The sequence below is a fragment of the Macadamia integrifolia genome, chromosome 1 (assembly GCF_013358625.1).
Source record: "Macadamia integrifolia cultivar HAES 741 chromosome 1, SCU_Mint_v3, whole genome shotgun sequence".
Lineage (NCBI taxonomy): Eukaryota > Viridiplantae > Streptophyta > Magnoliopsida > Proteales > Proteaceae > Macadamia > Macadamia integrifolia.
This window is the reverse complement of record NC_056557.1, coordinates 27,870,066-27,892,446: the sequence shown is the minus strand read 5'-3', so window position 1 is coordinate 27,892,446 and position 22,381 is coordinate 27,870,066. Positions and strand designations below refer to the sequence as shown.

General features: G+C 36.0%; 1 protein-coding gene across 2 annotated transcripts in view; it reads left to right on the top strand.

Moving 5' to 3' along the window:
• LOC122082603 (threonylcarbamoyladenosine tRNA methylthiotransferase) overlaps positions 1-22,381 on the top strand; it is a 142,828-nt gene that overhangs the window by 101,366 nt on the left and 19,081 nt on the right. The window lies entirely within an intron of this gene.

Genomic DNA, 22,381 nt, shown 5'->3' with positions numbered 1-22,381 from the left:
AAAAAAAAAAAATAAAAAGAAAAAGAAAAAAAGAGGAAAGAAAAAAGAAGGATAATGAAACGTTGTCAATTTAGAATTGATTATGAAATCGATATATTTAATATCGAATTAAATTGAATCAAAATAAATCAATTTAGTTTTGTTTTAAAAGCTGAAATCTTTTTTTGGTTGATTCCACTTTCATGATTGAAACCATGAACCGAATAAAATTTTATTATTTTTTATGATTTCAATCAATGTACATGATAAATTTCATTTCTTTTTAATATTTGAAAAAAGTTTAATAGATTATGACACTAATAAATAAGGATTTTTCTGATGTTGAAGATATAAAAATTGACCCAAATACCTCAAATAAGACTTAAACTAAATATAAAGCCGAATAAGAAACAGAATACAAAATCAAAATCAAAATCAAATCAAATTAAACCGAGTTGAAATCAAATTGAATAAGGGAAATCAAACTTTTTATTTTTATTTATTTATTTATTTATTTGGAGTAAGAGAACCAAATCGATTGATACCTTTAGAATAATGTAAATAATAATCCAAGGAAAAAAATTCTATAAAAGTGAAACAAAGACTTATTTATTTACTTATTCTTGGTTATCGTTAGTATAACCATCCCGCCACTGAACAAGAACCAATGAACCATCGCCACCTCCAGCATGGAAATAACGAGCTGTTTCAGATTTCAGACACTTCTTAGCTATTTATATATATATATGACCGCTTCAAGTGGCTTCTCTCTTACCCTGTAAGAGCTTTGTGCGTTGGCTTATCATCCTTAGCCAGTGATGGCAACTCTGAAACGTTTTTATTTCATCTCTTTGATTGTTTTGTCAATCTGTCTAGCATCTTCTCCGGCGACATCCATTAGACCAAGCACTCCGGCCAGCTCCAAACCAGACTTAAATTTTGTAATAGTGGCGGAGGAGTTTTTGTTTCGTCGGAAGCTTGGTCAAGGGAAGGCTCCTAGACCTCCCAAAACGTTTGACTGGGGTAACGGCGGGAGCATTGATCCGTGAGGTTATTAATGTAAATTTGTATCATGGTTTTCTTGATTTTTGTTTGTTCCTGTTTGTAATGTTAAGCACTTTTCCTTGTGTAGATTCTATTTCAATGGGCAATTGATGAGTCGATCTGCCAATATGTCTTGCTTTTACTATTATATCGAGAGTTACTCCACATATTACTTAAAGTAAAATAGATGGTAGGTTTGTTTCTCTTTTGTTGAATCTTTTTCATGACTTGATAGAGTATTTGATAAACCAATAATTGTTTGAGTTTATTAATAATTTTCTGGTACGTACTTCATCTCGCTTTTTCGAAAATAAATTTTGTTTGTTCCTAATGGTCTTATGAATTGTGTCTTAAAGGCTTGGAATAGGAAAGTTTTTGGCCATATCGCTCCCTAGTGTTTGTCTTTTTTTTTTTGATAAGTAACTTTATGTATTGAATAAGAGAAAGAATTACAAAAAGAGGCAACCTCACCCACCCCTTTAGACAGACCTAAAGAGGGATAGATAAATCCCTTAACAAGCAGGACAGGCCCTGCAAACTGCCATTTAAAAGATTATACAATCACTTCTCCATTACATTACTTCCTAAAATAAATAGTGTGGTTGGCTTCCAAGTCCACAAGACTTTGCAAGTCTTGAGGAAAATCTTCAGGCCGAATATGAGCTTCACCATCTGTTGTATCATATGTAGCCATAAAGTTAGCTGGACTATTGCTCTCCCTCCACACGTCTGATCTCTTTCCTTCCAAATTCCTTTAGCAAATGTAGAATCTTGCTTTTAAGAGTTTGGATTTCCCATGGTCCTTCAACCTGACCATTTATGCTATCCACAGCTACCTTTGAGTCCGATCTAACTGATATGTGTAAAAGATTCAATTTTTTATATAAATCAGCCCCTTTTAGCATTGTCCACTACTATCCTTATAATTCCACCATAACCTGCCATATCATGTATTAAAGAACCATCACAATGGAGTGCCCACATTTTATCTGATGGAGGTACCCATTGACAAGTTCGTGGGAATATACTAGTCCATGTAACACCCAATCTCCAATTGTTCACCAAAAACTGATTTCTACTATTGCAAACAGCTTTGAACCCAATAGCCTTACACCTGTTTGTCACATCATCCATAATACAAGATACAATCTGGTCCTTAGTTCTTACCTTTCTTTTAAATATTATTGCATTCCTTTCCTACCATACATGCTGAATTGTAGCACATATGGCTAACCTTCCAACAACCTTAACTAGTGTTTGTCTATTACTACTACTTATCCTCAACCACTGGAGAGTATGTATTACTAGACCTTGTACAGGAAGCAAGTTACAAGAGAAAAGGAAAGTCAATCTTACGTAATAGGAATGAGTTCCAAAAGATTGCAAATCCTATCATTAAGACCTGTACATATCTTGTGAACTGCTCAAGGATGATACACACGGTTAATTAGTATTCAATACACCCCGTCAAGGTGAAGGTGCAAGGGAGCCGTTCTTCATCTTGTCCGTTAGAAACTGAAACTGAAACCGAAACCAAAACAGTGTAGAGGAGTCTTTTTTTTCATACTTCCTAATGAACTCCCCAATGGGACTTTACTCTTGCACACTAAAGAAGAAGGGGGAATGACAGGGAGAGGGGGAGACACTAAATACAAACTCACAAACCCATGTGACAAGAGTCCAACTCCCGACCTCCTAGTGTCAGTGCTCATTATGTTGGCGAGTTGATCAATGGAGGAGATGAACTGAATATTGAGCTTGGGTTTGGTAAACTTGTCCCGACAAATAGGCATCAATTTCAACATGCTTGGTGCCATGCCGAAGGTGGAGTTGGTAGGTTGTTCTAATGATTTCAGGGTTTGTCCTTTTTGTAATTCCTTTTATTTTATTTTATTTTATGTTATTTTTCCTCTTTGACTTTAATAAAATTATCTTAAAAAATAAAAAAAAAAAAAAAAAAAAAAAAAAAAAAAACACTGAATTTGCGGATATATACGTAGCATACAAATATTGTTACTCACCCTAAGACAGGGGAATGTGGAAGACCAAGCTTGTGAAACAAGGAGTGTAGCCGAGTTTTGTTGTGGCATCAGCAAGGGCCTTATCATCAGTAGTAAATCTAGCAACCGTCTTCTGCTTACTTAGATGTAAACAGAAACAGTTATCCATTCCTCTATGGAGTCTGAATATAGAGTGTTGGCGGATGCATCAACTGAAATCTTGGTTGGAATCTCTTCTTGAGGAGCTTGGTATGATAATATTGAGGCGACGTATATTTCCACTAATCCTGTATTTCATGCTCGTACCAAGTATTTGCATATTAACTTCCATTTTGTATGTGACAAGGTTTCGAAAAGAAAATTGATGGTTCAATTCATTTCCACCATGGATCCAGTGGTTTCAGTTTTACATGAAAAATTGAAGATTCGCTCCCTTGATTCCTCAACTTGATGGGGTGGGTGTATTGACTAATATTGATTTACCATCTTGAGAAGGGAACTCAATATTCGGTCTAGCCAAAGATCTCTCTAAAACCCCCCACTTACCTTGTCACGTATGGCTATGTTTCCCTCGTCTATAGTCGTCTTATTGATCAAGAAGTTTTTCCTAATTTACAGTATACTCTCTTTGTACAATATAACTCTTCTTCAAGTCATGACTATGAAACCATGAATTGATAACCAGAAAGCACCAGCGACTTAGGCGGTGAAGGGTACAACGGGATTTGGAGCTATGGAATGGAGAGCTCCAGCGTTGTTGAAAACAGTATAGTTACATTATCTCCAGTTTTCGTTGCTTTTGGCATTGCTGTATGAGATACCATCTTTTCCATTTTTTTAATTTTTTTCTATTAACTAATAATTATGTAGCCTCTTAACTAAGCATGCAGCCACTATTAGGGTCACTACACTTTGGCCAGGACCTCCTCATTTTATTCATGAGGATATTTCTAGGGATGAAATAGGAAAGCCTCGGTTTAGATGTGTTTGAGGTTATTGAGTCGTTTCTGGCCTCCTTTCTTTATTTATTTATTTTTTATTTTTTTATTTTTAAAGAATTCAGAAACTTTATTGAAGAGAAAGAAGAAAAAATTATACGAAGTAGTTAAATATCCCCACCTTCGGCATTGCCATCAGCAGGGATTTAAAACCACATTAACAAAAGCTTCGGCATTCAATCACTAGCTCATCCTGAATATGTCTAGGAAAAATTGTATCATTATCTGTCATTGATTTCTTTGCCGCCACATTTGCAAGATAGTCCGTAATTGGATTTGCTTTCTTTAGCAATGCGAAATCTTCCAGGTGATTGAATTTAAAAAGGTTTCTATCACATTCCAGTCCTACATACCAAACCATGGAATCAGCCTTGACCGAACTGCTACCACAATGGCCATAGAGTCAGCTTCTATCCATAGGGCAGTAGCACCCTTCTTCATGGCTAAAAATATTCCCTCCATTAAACCATGAAATTCAGCTATGTAATTAGTCTGAATTCCCAGCGAAGTCTTGAATGCCACCACGATATCCCCATTGTGATCTCTTAGAACACCCCCTCCTCCAGCCTTCCTTGGGTTTCCCAATGAACACCCATCCACATTTAACTTCATCCAACCAATAAAAGGTTTGCACCAAAAAATTTCCAGTTTAGACTTTTTGCATGTTGGAATTGGTTGTTTCTAGCCTTCTCGTTGCTAATGGTAATACCGAAGGTGAGAGGTGGCCTGTATGGTATTAGTTCTTTATTTTGCCATGTTAATTCTTTGTAATTCTCTCATTCTTCTTAATGAAATCTATTTATTGATCTTAAGCTAAAAAAAAAAAAAATGTTTTTTCTATAGATTTACTGTGATTCAAGACCATAGAATAGAGGATAGGCCTACTCCTATTAAGATTTGTTTACTATATTTTTTTCTCTTAAGATATATAAATAAACAAATCCATCTACTCAGCATTTTGGGGAACCCTTTCCCATCGTATATATAATGGATTTTCCATAACTTTCTTTCTCATTGTCGAAGAGCTTTGTATAAGTTGTTGGATTATCATACTTAGCCTGTAACGGCAACTCTGAGTACTCAATTTTTTTTTTTTTTTTTTCATTTTGATTGTTTTATCAATCTGTCTTATTTTTTCTCTCGCTTCATCTGTAGGACCTGTCAATGAAATTCGAGATTAGCTCACCAGTCCCAACACCAAACCCGATCTAAATTTTGTAAATGTGATGTATGCTAAAGCTCCGGTAACACAGTTCTTGGTTTCTCGGAAGCTTAAAAGTTTCAAACACATTTGGGGGCCTCCGCTAATCAGAGGGCCTTGGGGGCAAGAGCTTGTCTTCAATTCGGATGCCTCCGAATGCCAACTTGGGAATGATACATGTTAGCGGGATTTAGTGCTTAAATAATACTGTTGGATGGAGAGAAAAAGATGGAAACCGTCAATCCACTGGTTTAGTAGGAGAGGATTCTTGAGTGAGTGTCATTGGAAGTGCATTAATGAGAGCCAATATATGGTTTTCTATATGGAAGCAGAGAAATCATTTCATATGAAGAAAAGAGAGATGGAAGAAGGTTGCTTGTTTACACTTCCCATGATCGGCTCAGAGAATATTTTCCTTTTCTTTGTAGTAGTCCTTTTGGCTGATGAGTTGAAGGGAAAGTTCTATTGGGGGTTGGTATCCTAGTGGTGAAAATGCCCTCAACCCATCACTGCTAGAGTCGGCTGGTTACCCACTATTGCCCATTAGTCCTGTGGAAGCATTGCTTATCCTATAGGGGCTTTTCTTTGTAAAACATTCTGTTTGTACTGAATTGGAAAAAAAAATAAAAATAAAGTAATTAAATATTTTTCTTCTCTATCATCTTTACCAATGACCATTAGATGCATATTTGTTGTAATTATAACCACCAGAGTGTTTCGAAATCCGATACTGAATATGGTCTAAATCATGGTTTTAGGTATCGGGATTGAATCAGCCAAATCAGATGATTAGAGGTCAATTGATTGGGTTGGATTATCGGATCGATACCAATACAGATTGGTCGATTTAACTAATAATACGACTTTAAAAACCTGCAACATGAAAATACTTTTTTTCTTTTTTTTTGTACCATTTTTTTTTCCACTTTCTTTCTTTATTCCCAGAAAATAAAAGATCAAAAGGGGTTAAAAGATTAAAGAGTTTTTTTCCTGCCTCGTTCCTTGATCAGGAAGCTCATGTTGCTTACTACTTGATAGAGTAGTTAATTATCATCTCATAGATAAACACTAACGGTGGCCGTAAGTGCATAAACTGCCTACGTATTCAAAACATATGAGGCCTCGCCGACCGATTCCTTAAGTATGATGAAGATTGTAAGTACCTTGATGTGAGGGCAATGACAACATCTAATATGCAAAAGTGATGGGATTTCTGAACAGCAGTTAGATTTACACTCTGTTAGTGGAGCAATTATATATCTATTAACACTTTCTCTTATCAGTTCAATCTATTGAGATGAAAATTTACAATAATTGAATATTGTTACTCAAATGTTGATCTCGTACAGCCACAAAGTGTATATACCTAGGTCATTTTGTCAATATTAAAGTCTACATCTTACAACCAATGAGCTTGTAGTGGGTTGGCCTCTTGTGGATCTTATAAATGATAGTTGGCGTTATCTACAGCCAATGTGGGACTATCCCAATGGTAAAGTTCAAGAAAATTGATCTCCAAGTAAATGGCACAAGATGCACCAGCGTTTTCTATCATATCTCTCTTCTTTTAACACTCAACTCAAATTTCTAGGTTTAAAAAAAAAAAAAAAAAAAAAAAAAAACTGCGTTTACCACATTCTCTACTCAACATACATAAACTCGTAGAAGCTATCTAGTGTTCAATCTCCCAGAGACCAATTCATTCCTCCTGAAGGTCAATTAATAATTGATAGATCCTGCTGAGGATAGATTATGTCATCTAGTAATCCACAGTTCCACTAAGCAAAAGTCCAATGAACCAATCCTCACATCAACATTTATAACGCCAATGTTGATACGAAACAAATAACAATAAGAACGAAAATATATATATATATATATATATATAAATACAAATAAGTTCGGGGTTCAAGTGTGATTAATACTCTTATTCCACCATAGTCGGTCTTTATGTGAGCAAAAAATTAGTTTCAGTTTTTGTAAAAGTTATCAAAACATCAACTACAAATAATAAAGCAATGATCAAGAAAATCTCACATCCCTTCTCAATCAAGGTCGGTAATGTAAAGCATCATTACCACGACAAAATGAAAGAAAATAAATACGGAACGATTCATGAAAATCGATAAGCATGCACGACAAACACTACAAAACAAAACACGTTTTAGACATACCTGAATCTATGGCTGAAGAATAAGAACTCCTCAAAGTCTTCTTGTATGCTCCTCGTACAACACGATCAATGTTGGTCTGGTCTACCCTCTTTCCCTTTTGTTTTAGGTCATTAGCCTCACTTAATGGGTCAGTGATAACTATATATAGGGGTGAGGGTAGGGACCAACCCTGCAATAAAATTAGGGTTTCCTCCCCATTAAGGAAACAATACCTTAGGTCCACACATAGTAATAAATATTTCATACCACTAAGGTGTGCTAATAGAATCCAATATCTCCATAGAGATCACTTACCAATAATATTGGATTCTTTCTGCTTACTCCATCTTTAGTCAACACCACTAAACCGGTTTTGGAAACAAATCTTTGATTATGCTAGCCCACCTAATAGGAAATCTTACACAAACAACGCATCTCATACATCAAAACAGTAAATTTATGTAAGCTAATGTTTTTAAAAATATGCATAGAAAAAAACTCATGTGGTATAAGAATCATGTAATGCAAATAGTAGTACATTATTTCATGCAATCATATTTTTTTGCTAAAATTTCATGCAATCATAATCGCAACTTAACACAATGTAATTAATGCTGCATTTAGAAAATTCTAATATGTATATATAATGCAAATCATGGAACAAAATTCAATATATTCGTCATTTTCTCATGTACATAACATTAGGTTTGTAAATCAAAATTTTAATGAAAAAACACCATGAAATCCAAGGTTTAGAATAGTTCTACCATTCATAAAATTATCTTTTGCATATTACTATAAATATAAGCAAATAAGGGTAAAGGCTCCACTCACCATGATGTCGTTCCCAAAATTCTGCCTTAACCTATTCTGCCTACTAACATAGAAAACTAGAAATAAATACCTTTGAAATTATAAATAAGTTGAAATTAAATCCTCATGAAACCTAACTCATATATATAACTTTCACAAAAAAATAACATAAAAAAAAAATCATTAGGTCAGGTATCAATCCCCTTCAAAAGCGGTCTTCATAATGTAACAAATTTTGTTCAATAAATTTGAAATTTTCATTAACTCACTTTCCTTTACTCAAATACTTTCAATTTTTTCAAGAATTTATAAGACGCATAAAAGTTGTTATGGTAAAAAAATTAATGAAAAACTCTAAGCCTATATTCCTCCATCACTACCTTCATTCTCAGGTACAGAAAAAGCTCCTGAACTTAACCTATCTGAGTACATGAATTTTTCAGTATCGAATCAATTCAAAATTTAATGAAAATTTTAGGAGGTCACGTATACACATGTACATACTCCCAATAATTATTTCAGATCATTAAATAATACCTAACTATGTTTAATAATATGAACAATCTCAGACTACTATTGTGTCCAACCCAGAAAATACTCTTAATATGTCAAAATCTTATTTTCTTTCTCATCAAACTCATAATTCAAAATATCATACATTTAAATCATGATCTATCCTCCCAGTAGAACATAAAAAGTAATTAAATCATACTAAAAACTCTTACCTTAAAAATCGTTCGAAGCCTTGATTTTTTTTTTTTCCATTTCCTTTTTGTTTTTCTTCGTTCTTCTCCTCTTTCTTCTCCACAATACCCTTTTTTCTATTTTTTTTTATTTCTTTTTTGATTTTCCTTAAATAGAGGGTGAGATGTAATAGAGGCACGTTATTGGATTTTTTTTTCCCTCCCTAATTCATTTTCAAGTCAATCTTTATCTTTCCTATTTCATCTACAACTTTCTCTCTCTCTCTCTCTCTCTCTCTCTCTCTCTCTCTCTCTCTCTCTCTCTCTCTCTCTCTCTCTCTCTCTCTCTCTCTCTCTCTCTCTCTCTCTCTCTCACACACACATTGATCTCCAACTCTTTCTTTCACTTTTCCTATTTTATCTCACGTACGTTATGCTCAAGGCTATCCAAATTGCAAAAGGAAAGTCCTAACAATAATTAATAAGTTAGGTCGTATCCACTTGTTAGTTAATTGTACATGTGGATAATAAGTTTATATATATATATATATATCTTATTTTTAATTAGATAAGTCAATATTAAGGTTGAGATTAAAATTAGAAAATTAAAAGAAAAGGTCAAATTATGGTCTAGTGGACAAATGGTAAATCAGAGTTCAAGCGAAAAATAGTAATTTTCAGGGCAAAAATCGTGAAGTTATTCCACACCTTAGTTACATCTTATGGATGATTTAGTAAAAAATTAATGAGAAAAAAATATATAACAACAAATAAAAGCAAGAACGGTAGTTTCTAACCAACAATGCTAGACAGCAGATGGTAAGGAAGAGAGAGAGAGAGAGAGAGCCTAGCCGTTGGGGGACCCAAAACGAGGAGCATTACCGCCACCGCCACTGTCACCGCCCTTGCCACTGCCAACACCACTGCCACCACCGGCAACACCACCACCACCATATGCGGCTTGGCATTGCCCTTGCCCTTGCGAACAACTATTTTTGGCAAAACTCACATAAACATAATTGGGTTGTTTTTTCCCAAAACTAAAATGGTGTTTGGTGCTGGGTTTGATGGGATAATGTCGAAATCCACTGCTGGGTCTACGGGATGAAGCCGGAAAAGATGCACGACAAATAGATAGAACAATTAAAGTGATAAAATAAAATCGATATTGATTATTCAGAGTAGACATTATTGGATAAGAAAGATAAGGCACTGTACTAAACTCTTACACGGTGAGGGAGAAGAAGATACATGAAGCCCCCATTATATAAACATAGCTAAGAAATGTCTCTGAAGCCTCTAAACGTTCAGTTGGTCTTATTTTCTTACACCCCATGAAGTTCACTATTTTCTTAAGAGAGAGAGAGAGAGAGAGAGAGTTCAAATTCAAACTGAGTGTCAGTTCGAAAAAAAAAAACGATTATCCAAATCAAATCGATTCAAAGCTCAAACTGAGGGTGCCTATTCCAAATCGATTATAAAAATCAAATCAAATCAATTCAATTCAGTTCAAATCATTGACTCGAAACTAATAAACAGATGATTATTCAGTTACATTGAATAGTCGAATCGATTAAATCAATTATAAACGTTATAAGTTTTGCGTATTAGGGACGGATTTGTGCGTCTTTAATACTAATAAAAGCGTTAATTTGTTTGTAACCAACCCACTTACATACATCCTTCAATGTGAACCTCACTTAAGATTCTTGTATGGTGGGTGGTGGGTGAGAAGATTTCCATTAGCCGCCTTGTAATCGATTACCGTAGGAACTCTCAACCCTCCTTCCTTCACTACTCCATCATTCATTCTATCTCCCACTCACTCTCATTCTCTCACTTTCTTTGAGTAATGCTTTTTAATCCTTTTTTGTTCTTTTTTGGGTGGTGAAGGTGCGTGCCCGTGTATCGGGATGTGTGTGTGGATCCTCGCAGCTATTGGATGTGCCCAGATGTTACGTGCAAGACTTTTGGACGGGATTAGTTTTATTGAAAAATAGGGACTATGCATATGTTGTTTAGTAATTATCTGTTATTAATGTAGTGGTGTAGGGGATTAGTAGTTATTATTCGTTATTGTAACTTCTTAGTTGTGGGATGTTAGAGAAGTTGTTGTAAAATCTATTTATAAGGAGAGAATGAAGAAAAAAAAAAAAAAAAAAACAAATACTCAGTTTTTGAGTAGAGGTAGGCTACCTCCTAATTAGGCCGAGACGTCATGGCTTCATCTGTAAAACCAAACCCTTGTTATCCTTATTTTTTATCCTATTTAATCTCTTATTATTATTATTTTTTGTTATTGGTAGCAATTATCTCTTTCTCCCCCTATTATATCTCTTGGATCCCCCTATTATATCTCTTCTATTTAATGTGCTCACTAGAATACCAATGACATAGGAGAGGATCAGCTTTCGAGGTACCTTGTGTTTCTTAGAGTGTAAAGTCTAACACTATTGATTTTCAGTATTTCTTTAATTACAGAGAACATGTATATATTACAAGGGTGACACTTATAGAAGGTTGGATTACAAAAGATTCTTTCCAAGGATAAGGAGGATCCATTCTAAGGGTAGGAGATACACACAATATAGGATATTGGGTTCCTAAAGATAGGAAATTCATGAGATATTGGGTTCCCAAAGGAGACTTGAATCCATATGTATCAATATAGAGAATCCTCTCCATTATTTATTTCAATCTTTTTTTTTTTGTCACATTATTTATTTATTTATTTATATGCAACCAGGTTGACCGTTTGTCCTCACCTCCAAGATAAAGCAACTCTCAAATCAATTAAGGTGCATTCCAATAATCGATTCCAACAGGTGTTTTTTGAAGGTAATACTCAGATTCCAATCGGTTTTTTTGAAATACTCAAAATCAATTATGGTGCATTTCAAGTATGATTGGTGTAACCCATAAACAGACCAAGTGTTCTCTATTTATAGTGGGTATGCCTTTGTATACTAATGGGTATACATTTACAGGTACCCAAACGTATACAAACAAGACTCTATGCATGGGAAGGTACATGTACTAATGCGTACTGGTGCATGTACAGATTCATATGTACATTGACAGTTGGGTTCATACAGGTACGTATACCATTGTGTCCCTTAGTCTTTTTTATAACTTAACCAAGAATCTAGTATTCTTTTGTTTCATTTTAGGAGAAACTTTTCCTTTCTCCTGTAGAGGACATAAGGTTCACCTATTATTCTAGGGTTCATAAACCCCTATTGGGTTTTAATATGTCCCCAAAATATTCTCTCGACAGCCTGCATGCATCTGAAGCCCCCATGGTGAATGGGTTCCCATTCTCTGTGTGCATAGTTAAAATTGGTCTTTCATTTTATATGCACAATATTTATGTTGATAGAAATACTTCAACAACTAGCGTCCTAAGGGTAACAATTTGATACCGGTATCGAATACTAATATTTTATCAAATTTCTAGATCAAAACCTTATCAAAGGAGATTCAATACGATTATGGTATGAAAAAAATATAATTTTTCCCTGCATAATATAGTTTCAGTATTTAAGGCAAAACCATTCAATATATACCGAAACCATATTGAATATTGAAATTGTACTGAATATAAAAATTGCATCAAATATTGTACCGAATTATCAACTATATATACATAAAAGGCAAAAATAAGACTAAAATATTGTATCAAAATCATACTGACACCATATTCTTACAGAATAAAAATCATATTTCACCGACTACATAATATCATATTGGCTGACACTCTTAAACTAGATAATAATAAATAAATAAATAAAACCTACAAAAAGTGGTCGTGCTACATTCATGGCAAATTTGACACACCAATGACCAAAGTTGACCCGGTGCCACCAATTACGATTCCTAACTCAATCCATTAGAAAGAGGGCTCTTGTAGAAACGCAACCCTAAAACGATGCAAAAGATAATGGAAAAACAAAACAAACAATGCACACAGATTTTACGAGGTTCGGCAAGGTTGCCTACATCCCCTGTGAGATGAGATCCTACTTCACTATCAATAGAGAATAGGGTTACAGCGCTCTTCCTCACACCTCTCCGTATTGCTTGCATTACAGAGAAAGAAACTCTCGCTACAAATATATAGCGAAAAAACCCTAATCCGAAAAGTACACAATTGCCCTCAAATAAAAAATTCGAGCAGGGGGCTGTGCCCCACTACACCCCTGCTATGCAGGGGGGCCTCCTGCCCCCTTGCAACCCCCACGGCCCGCTAACCGGCTAGCGGAACTGCCGTCCTGCCTGTCTAGGTATTGCACCAGTACTCCCTGGATTAAACTCCTGGATTAAACTGCGACGGAATACAAGACATCATACACCAACAATCTCCACCTTGGCTTGAATTCTGTCGTGCCACCTGTAAAGATAACTTGTAGATATCTTCATCATTGTGCCTCATTAGAGGTACAAACCCGCACCGGTTTGGTGCGTCCCTCATCTTCAACAATGAGTAATATTAATCAAGTCCAAACAGGACTCGAACTTCTCTGTAGCAACTGGCTTTGTAAACATATCTGCAGGATTGAGATTTGTATGAATTTTTCTCAAGTGAATACTGCCTTCTGACACAAGCTCCCTGATCTTGTGAAATCTCACATCATTATGCTTTGTCCTTGCATGAAACACCTGATTCTTTGCAAGATGTATGGTACTCTGACTGTCATAATATAACATTGTACCTCCTTGCTCCAACCCCAACTCACGAACTAGTCCAGCCAACCAGACTTCTTCCTTGGCAGCCTCAACTACTGCCATGTACTCTGCCTCTGTAGTGGACAATACAATTGTAGACTGAAGCATCGCCCTCCATGATATAGGTCCACCAGTCAATGTAAACACATACCCTGTAGTAGACCTCCTCTTGTCTAAATCACCAGCATAATCAGAATCAACATAACCTGTCAATTCTGTAGAACTTCCCTTGCCACTGAACATAACACTTATATCTTTAGTCTTGCTCAAATATCTAAATATCCACTTAATTGCATTCCAATGCTCCTTCCCTGGATTACTCATGTATCTGCTAACAACACTGACTGCATGAGACAAATCCGGCCTATTACAAACCATAGCATACATGAGACTCCCAGCTGCCCTAGCATAAGGGACTTGAGACATCTGCTCCACCTCCTCATGTGTTGTAGGGCATTCCCTTTCAGATAACTTGAAGTGGCCAGCTAACAGAGTGCTAACCGGCTTGGCCTTTTCCATATTGAAACGTTCTAGCACCTTTTCAATATTCCTCTTCTGAGTTACCCAAAGTTTACTTGCATTTCTATCTCTAAGGATTTCCATGCCAAGGATCTTCTTAGCGGCACTAAGATCCTTCATCTCAAATTCAGCACTCAATAAAAACTTCAAAGAGACTATATCATGTTTGTTCTTTACAGCAATGAGCATGTCATCAACATAAAGCATCAACAAAATAATGGAATTATCACTTAACACTTTATAATAAACACAACTATCATACTCACTTCTTGTGTAGCCAATCTTCATCATGTGGGAATCAAAGTGCTTGTACCACTGCCTAGGAGATTGCTTAAGGCCATAAAGTGACCTCTTAAGTAGACAAACATGGTCTTCCTTTTCCTGCACCTTGAAACCTTCAGGCTGCTCCATGTAAATCTGTTCCTCTAAGTCACCATGAAGAAATACAGTTTTCACATCAAGTTGTTCAAGCTCTAAATCATACATGGCCACCAAAGCAAGTAGTACTCTGATCGAAGTGTGTTTCACCACCGGAGAAAATATTTCATTGTAGTCTATCCCCTCCTTCTGTGCATAGCCCTTGGCTAGAAGTCTGGCCTTATACTTTCATGCTCCTTCTCAGATGTTGTCTCTTTCTTACGAAAGACCCATTTATACCTAATTATTTTTCTTCGCTTGGGTTTTTCCACAATCTCCTAAGTCTTGTTCTTTTGTAGAGATTCCATTTCCTCCATCATAGCTATCATCCATTTATCATATTGTGCATCACTCAAAGAATCATGATAGGAAGATGGATGACCTATACCTACAGTGAGGGCATAGGCAACCATGTCCTCAAACCCGTATCTCATAGGTGCTTTGTGAGTACGCTTCCCTTTACCCTTTGCCACAGTATAAGGAACTTCTACTGCTTCCTGTTGTCCTGGTAAGTCACTTGATGAGTCATTCTCTCTTGTTGTTTCTAACTCACTTAACTCCATCTACACAGTGGAACCTTCTTTATTTTCATCAACTGCTTGTGAATTGTAATTTGACTTCACTATATGAGACTCATCAAACACAACGTCTCTGCTAACCATAATTTTCTATGAACTTGGATCCCACAACTTGAATCCCTTTACACATTTCTTAAAACCAAGAAAGATACATTGCTTAGACTTTGAGTCTAACTTGGAACGCTGCTCACTCTCAACATGCACATAGGCTGGACAACCAAATATTTTTAGAATAGAATAATCTATTGGTTTTCCTGTCCATACCTCTTCAGGAATTTTACAATCAATCGCCTTTGATGGAGCCCTATTAATAAGGAAACATGCCATGTTCATTGCTTCTGCCCAAAATCTCTTGCTCAACCTTGCATTCAGCCTCATACTTCGAGCTCTTTCTAGAAGTGTTATGTTCATCCTTTCAACTATACCATTTTACTGTGGTGTCTTTGAAACCGTGAAGTGACGTGTGATCCCTTCAGCTTTGCATAATTCTAGAAACGACTTGTATGTGTACTTTCCTCCATTATCTGTTCTCAAGTATTTAATTTTCTTTACTGTCTTCCTTTCTACCTCAGCCTTCCATTTCTCAAAATTTAGTGAACACCTCACTTTTATGCTTCATGAAGTAGATCCAGACTTTCCTTGAGTAATCATCAACAAAGGTCACGAAGTATTCTGCCCCACCTTTAGATTTTGTTGTTGAAGGACCCCATACATCACTGTGTATATAATCAAGCACCCCTTTACTCTTATGTTTTGCAGTTTTGAAACTAACTTTGCACTGTTTCCCGAACACACAATACTTGCAGAAGTTCAGTTTACAAGTTTTTACTCCCTTCAACATTTTCCTTTTATGAAGCTCCATCAATCCTCTTTCTCCCATATGCCCTAACCGCATATGCCACAGATAGGTATCATCTGTATCAAATACTGCATTTGTAGTCACAGATGCTACATCTATAACTATGCTCCCTATAAGTCTGTATAGGTTTCCTGTTAGCCGTCCTTTCATGACAATCATTACACCCTTAATAACTTTAAGAACTCCGCCTTCTGCTATGTACTTGTAGCCATTTGAGTCAAGTGCCCCCAAAGATATTAAGTTTTTCCTTAATTCTGGTACATGTCTCACATTTGCTAAGATTTTTACTATCCCATCAAACATCTTGATTTTGATAGTGCCTATCCCAATGGTCTTGCATACAATATCATTCCCCATTAGGACAGACCCACCATTATATGGTTGGTATATATCAAACCAATCCTTATGTGGACACATGTGATATGAACATCCAGAATCTAAAATCCAAGAATCAGAAGGTTGATTCTTACCTGATGATATAGAGAGTACATCTCCATCATCTCCATCTGAACTGTCAGCCATGCTAGCTTCCTCAGATGCCTTATCTACACCTTTCTTTTTCAAGTCCGCCTTCCTCTTCAAGCACTCTCTCTTTAGATGACCTTCCTTCTTGCAATAGTAACAAGAGACCTTTGTCTTTGCCCCTTTTGATTTCGATCGACTCTTCCCAGATCCCTTCTGATTTGATCTCCCTCTTTCCTGCTCCTTGTCACCTCCGAAAAGACCTTCTCCTTGAGATTTTGTACTACTGGCCTTCTTCCTTGTATCATTGGACATGAGGGCAGTTGCGACTTCATCCATCTCAATGGTCTCCTTCCCATAAAAGAGAGTCATTATTAGGTGATCATATGATTCTGGGAGCGACGACAACAACAGTAACGCCTTGTCTTCATCTTTGATCTTAATCTCTAGGTTTGCAAGTTTACTTACGATCTGATTGAACATGTTAAGATGCTCTAATAGATCCGTACCTTCCTCCATCTGTAGAGAATACAATTGCTCCTTCACGAACAACTTGTTCGTTAAGGACTTTGTCATGTAGACGCTTTCAAATTTCGCCCATAACTGCGGTACAGATTCGATACCCACAACATATTGTAGGGCATCATCAGAAAGATTTAATCGAATAGCACTTACCGCCTTTTCCTCCATCTCTTCCCAATCTTTGTCAGTAATTTTTACAGGTTCCTTCGACTTCCCCAACAACGTTTTCGCCAAACCCTGCTGTATCAGAAGATCCTTCATCATTTGACGTCAGAGGGTGAAATTGTTCTTCCCATTAAATCTCTCGATATCATACTTGACATTCGATCCCTTCCCTGCCATCGTGATGGTAAACCCTAGAAAACGGAAGCCTAGAGCTCTGATACCAATTTGTAGAAATGCAACCCTAAAACGATGCAGAAGATAATGGAAAAACAAAACAAACAATGCACACAGATTTTACGAGGTTCGGCAAGGTTGCTTACGTCCCCGGTGAGATGAGATCCTGCTTCACTATCAATGGAGAATAGGGTTACAACGCTCTTCCTCACACCTCTCCGTATTGCTTGCATTATAGAGAAAGAAACTCTCGCTACAAATATATAGCGAAAAATCCCTAATCCGAAAAGTACACAATTGCCCTCAAATAAAAAATTCAGGCGAGGGGTTGTGCCCCCCTACACCCCTGCTATGCAGGGGGGCCTCCTGCCCCCCTTACAACCCCCACGGCCCGCTAACCAGCTAGCGGGACCGCCGTCCTGCTTGTCTAGGTGTTGCACCAGTACTCCCTGGATTAAACTGCGACGGAATACAAGACATCATACATCAACAGCTCTGTGGTTGAAATTTTCAGGTAAGTGGAAGTATTGATTGCTAAGCAAAGCAGTGTGGCTACGGTTGTCTTTATTTTACTATGGTCATGATTATGTTTAGGGGCCAAACTATATGAAATATGAAACAACTTTTGGGGTCTAAATCTCTCTATAAAAATGGAAAAAGGAGTAAGGGAAGGAAGGGAAACCAATATGATATTAAGTAGTCGGTGCAATATGATTTTTATTCAGTGTAAATACAATTTTTATTCTGAGCGCACTTCAATAGTAGTGTAACAAGTCATAATGGCAATTGAACGTTCACTTCAAGATGGCGCACTTACTTAAAGCGGGAGTGTAAGAATTCAAGGTGACAAATGATCCTTTTCACGATTTGTTTGGTATGTTTATCTAAGGGCTTTCTATGTTTGAACATCTTTACCTACTTTTGACCCAATGTTGTGCTTAAACTTGGTGTTGTAGATACTGTATTTTTACTTTATTTTTTTTATTTTTTTACACGTAGACACTGAATTTCGTACCTCGATTCAAAATGCATATTAGGATTTCAGAGAAAGAAGCATGTTTGCAATGGAAGCAGGACTTTTTTTCGTTAGAAGATCAGATTATATTAAGATATGGGAAAAAGAAAAAATAGAATACAAAAGCTAGAAGTGAGCCTCCACCTTCGGCAATGCCATTAGCAGAGGGTCACAACTGCTATCTCACAATAGTCAAAAATCTAAAGCGTAAGCACCCATCTATATCAGATTGCAACTCATTGGCAATATGAAGGGGGAGTTGCACATCATTACTATCGTTCCCTGACTTTACTGCTTCCTTAGTTAGGAAGTTTGCAACTGGGTTTACTTCTCTAGAGCAATGGGAGACTTTGTTGTTTCCTATTTTTCCACTCAACGAAAACAGGACTTATGCCAGCGAAATCCCATTTTTTTTCTCCGGCGAAAACCATAATTCATCGGAGAAATCCTTTTGGCCTGGCTACAAATAGCTGGCCAAAAGGGCGGAGAGTAAAAAGAAAGATAAAAGAAGGAATGAAAAGGAAAAAAAAAAAAGGTATAATTAAATAGTAGAAAAGGCCCCCAAAAGAGTCAAACCTCTCTCGGAATACAAAAGGAGTGCCAAAATGCTTTATAATATGATCAAATAAGCCCTAATTTTGTGTTGTTATAATGCCACTTTTATCAAAAATATCAATTTCAAGTTATTATATCGTTTTCTAAAAAGAATATGTTTTCATGCCCTCCTAATATCATTATGTTGCCCAAAAGAGGTGTTCGAGAGGGTCTGGATACCGATTGATTCCCGGAGGTCAAGTTATTCAGTGTTTGATTTGCTAATGAGAGAGAGAGAGAGAGAGAGATGTTTCATAGACAAATGAATATATAAACCATTAAGAGTCCATATTTTATGGGTGTTACGTCAATATCGCTAGCGCTTCCCCCTTATGTCATTTATAGGTCATATTATTATTACCTGTGAGCTGCCTGTCATTCTTTTTTAATCCTTTTATTTTTTGGTACATAGAATTTCATTCAGAGGATGAGGGAGAGTTGCACATCGGGGGAGTTATGCAAACCATTTTTAACCACAGAGAGGAAATTGACCAATTTACCCTACTTTCAATGGATAAGGACTTCCTAGCTTGAGAATCAGCAACACAATTTGATTTCCTAGAGATAGGAATAAAAATACAATCTTCGAACTGCAAAGCTGTGTAATGGATGTTCAAAATATGTCGAAATGGATCATTCTTCAAAACGGATTAAGAATTCAAGAAAAAACAAGTTTCTTGTTGATTTTTCTTCCATAGTCTCTTCCACCTATGACCTATCATAAATTGAGAAAAATTTTCATATGATGCATTCTGTTCAACCAATCTTAATTTTTTCTCTTGTCTAGTGCTATTTCATGTTTATTCTTTACTTTAAAATTACAATAAGTCTGAATTTAATTAATTATTTTTTTCCTATTGGATCAAGACAATTCAATTATCTAAACTCTAAAGAGAGTTGAGGAAAATTTTAGCTGATCCCAAAAGTTTAAAGGTGATGGGAGAATTATGGGAGGATAGAGAAACCATGAGTAGATTCTTTTCCATACTAAGTCATAAAAGGAAGGATTGTAAACTGATTGAATATTGATCAGATACTTATTGAATGTGATAAGATCTGAATATTCTTTGATCAGATATGGATACCTCTAAATGAATACGGATGCATATCGAATTTGCATTTTTCTGACTTGTGTAATCAGGTCCCTCCCCCTTCCCCTCCTGGTGAATACAAGTCGTTCTTAATCCATCTTTCTAAATTATCTTCACTCTTTTCCTCATTCTCTAAAACCTGTCTAACTTTAAGAACCCTCAAAATCATCAATTGATTATCTAATTGACCCGAATAATTATTTTTCGGATAATTCGAATTCATATCCGAATACCCTTTAATCAAATACCGATAAGAATTGAATTTTAATTTTTGGCTATACATTTACATCCCTAATAAAAAATTATGGACTCCACACATGTATTTTTTTTTTTTATTATCTATTATGAAAATGGGGGATCCACATATCGATATCATTTTCAGACCACTAATTGGTGACATTACACAAATTCCTTCCCACGCTACAAATACATTATCTCTTAAGATATTTCTTCATCGATAATTTAAGATGAAAGATTTTGATAATTTCAGATATTTCTTGGAGATTAAATTTACTCAGACATTTTTTTGCTTAAGATCAGCAAGAGTATATTAATAATAAAAAAGAGAGAAACAAGCCGAAGCCATACAAAAGAATTCCAGACTAAACAAAATTTAGTCAGACATTATTCAAAAAATACATTACATAAAATTTTACCATTTTTCACAAGCTATGTATGATGAGAAGACAATTTGAATCTCCAAATAAGCCGAAAGACAATAAAATCCAGCTCCATTCTGCCAAGAGTTCAAATGGTCAAGATATCATCATTATTGTAGGTAAATAACATCTTAATGGATTTTGAAATGGATGCAGTTTTCTAATTTTTTTATTGTAGTTTAATAAAATAATTCTTTTTATTATTATATAATTTTATATTAATTTTTATCAAATGCCATAAAATATTTTACAGAGAGACTAGTGTAATCTTAATGATTGTCAATCAGACTAACACGTTTTTCCATTCGTACAGGCATGGATGGATATTGCTTAATGACTATCACTAAAAATGCACTTATTTTCAAAGGAGGTATTCAATGTCTTTAGATATTGTAGTGAAAGACTTACTCTTTCGATAAAACATTTCTCACTTAATAGGCTCGAGACTTCTTTTTTTTTTTTTTTTAAATGGATAATTTATTGAGAAAGAAGAAAAAAAAAACCAGCAAACAACAAACAAATCACAGAGCAAGCCACGAGGCCCCACCTTCGGCATAGCCATCAGTAGGACCTAGGGCCGCTCACTACATAAATCTATACGAGGGTCTAGAAGATTCATCTCTCGCCATCATATCAGAGATATGGCCTGGAAAAACGTCATTGACTGTCGAGCATCTTGATTTTGCAGCTTTCTTAGCTAGGAAGTCTGCCACCGAGTTCCCTTCTCTATAGTTGTGAGTGATTTTCCATGTAATACTTCCCAGGAATTGCCTTAGATGGTTCCATCCCTGCATAGCCATCCATGGAATTTTTCCCTGATGAATTGACATAACCAAAGCCGCTGAATCTGATTCTACCCAGAGGAATGGAATAGCTAACTGTTTTGCTTTCATGAGACCATGCATTAGACCTTCTAATTCTGCTTTATAATTTCTTTAATCCCCAAATATATGCTGCAAGACCAAAGACACCTGCCATTATGATCTCTCATGATTGCACCTACACATGCATTACGAGGGTTCCCAAGAGAGCTTCCATCAAAGTTTAGCTTGACCCACCCCGTAAGCGGTTTGCACCAATAAACTTCCAGGGGGGTTTAATGCCCGCGCTAAGAATGTTCAGACCCAGTCTCCTGCAACAAAGAATTTCATTCATGGATTTGATTGATGTTTTCACATTAGGCTCGAGACTTCTCTGTTTCTAAGTGATCAAAAAAAAGTCTTTCGTAGAAAATCCACATCTGTTTCGAAGAGGTCAAAGTCTTTGTTTCTTGAATAAACAAACATAAAATCTTTGTTTTGAGGGAGTGATATCTCTTACCTAGTTGAATCAACAAAAATAATTTTTTTTAGAAAATTACATTCTCAACTCATGTACTATGCTCTTATTACAAATCATCCCCTGTGCTTTCAAAAATTACATCCCCCTCCCCTATAATTTGTTAGATTTTACTAGCAGACCAACTCCGTTAAGAAGTTTATATTGTTAAGTTTGTCCAATATTTTTATAATACCCATATTATTCTTCTATAGTGTGGTTTGACTTTTTCACCCTTTCAAAACAAGATCCTGATATATATTATAGATCTTTCCCACTTCAACCCACCCCCTTTGTGTTTTCCTTATCTTTACCATCTTCGGCAAATGTCAAACGTCTAACTAAGTGCAAAACTCAGTCTACCTCTTATCTGGGGATGTTTGAGTAATAATCGATTATAACCGGTGATCTTC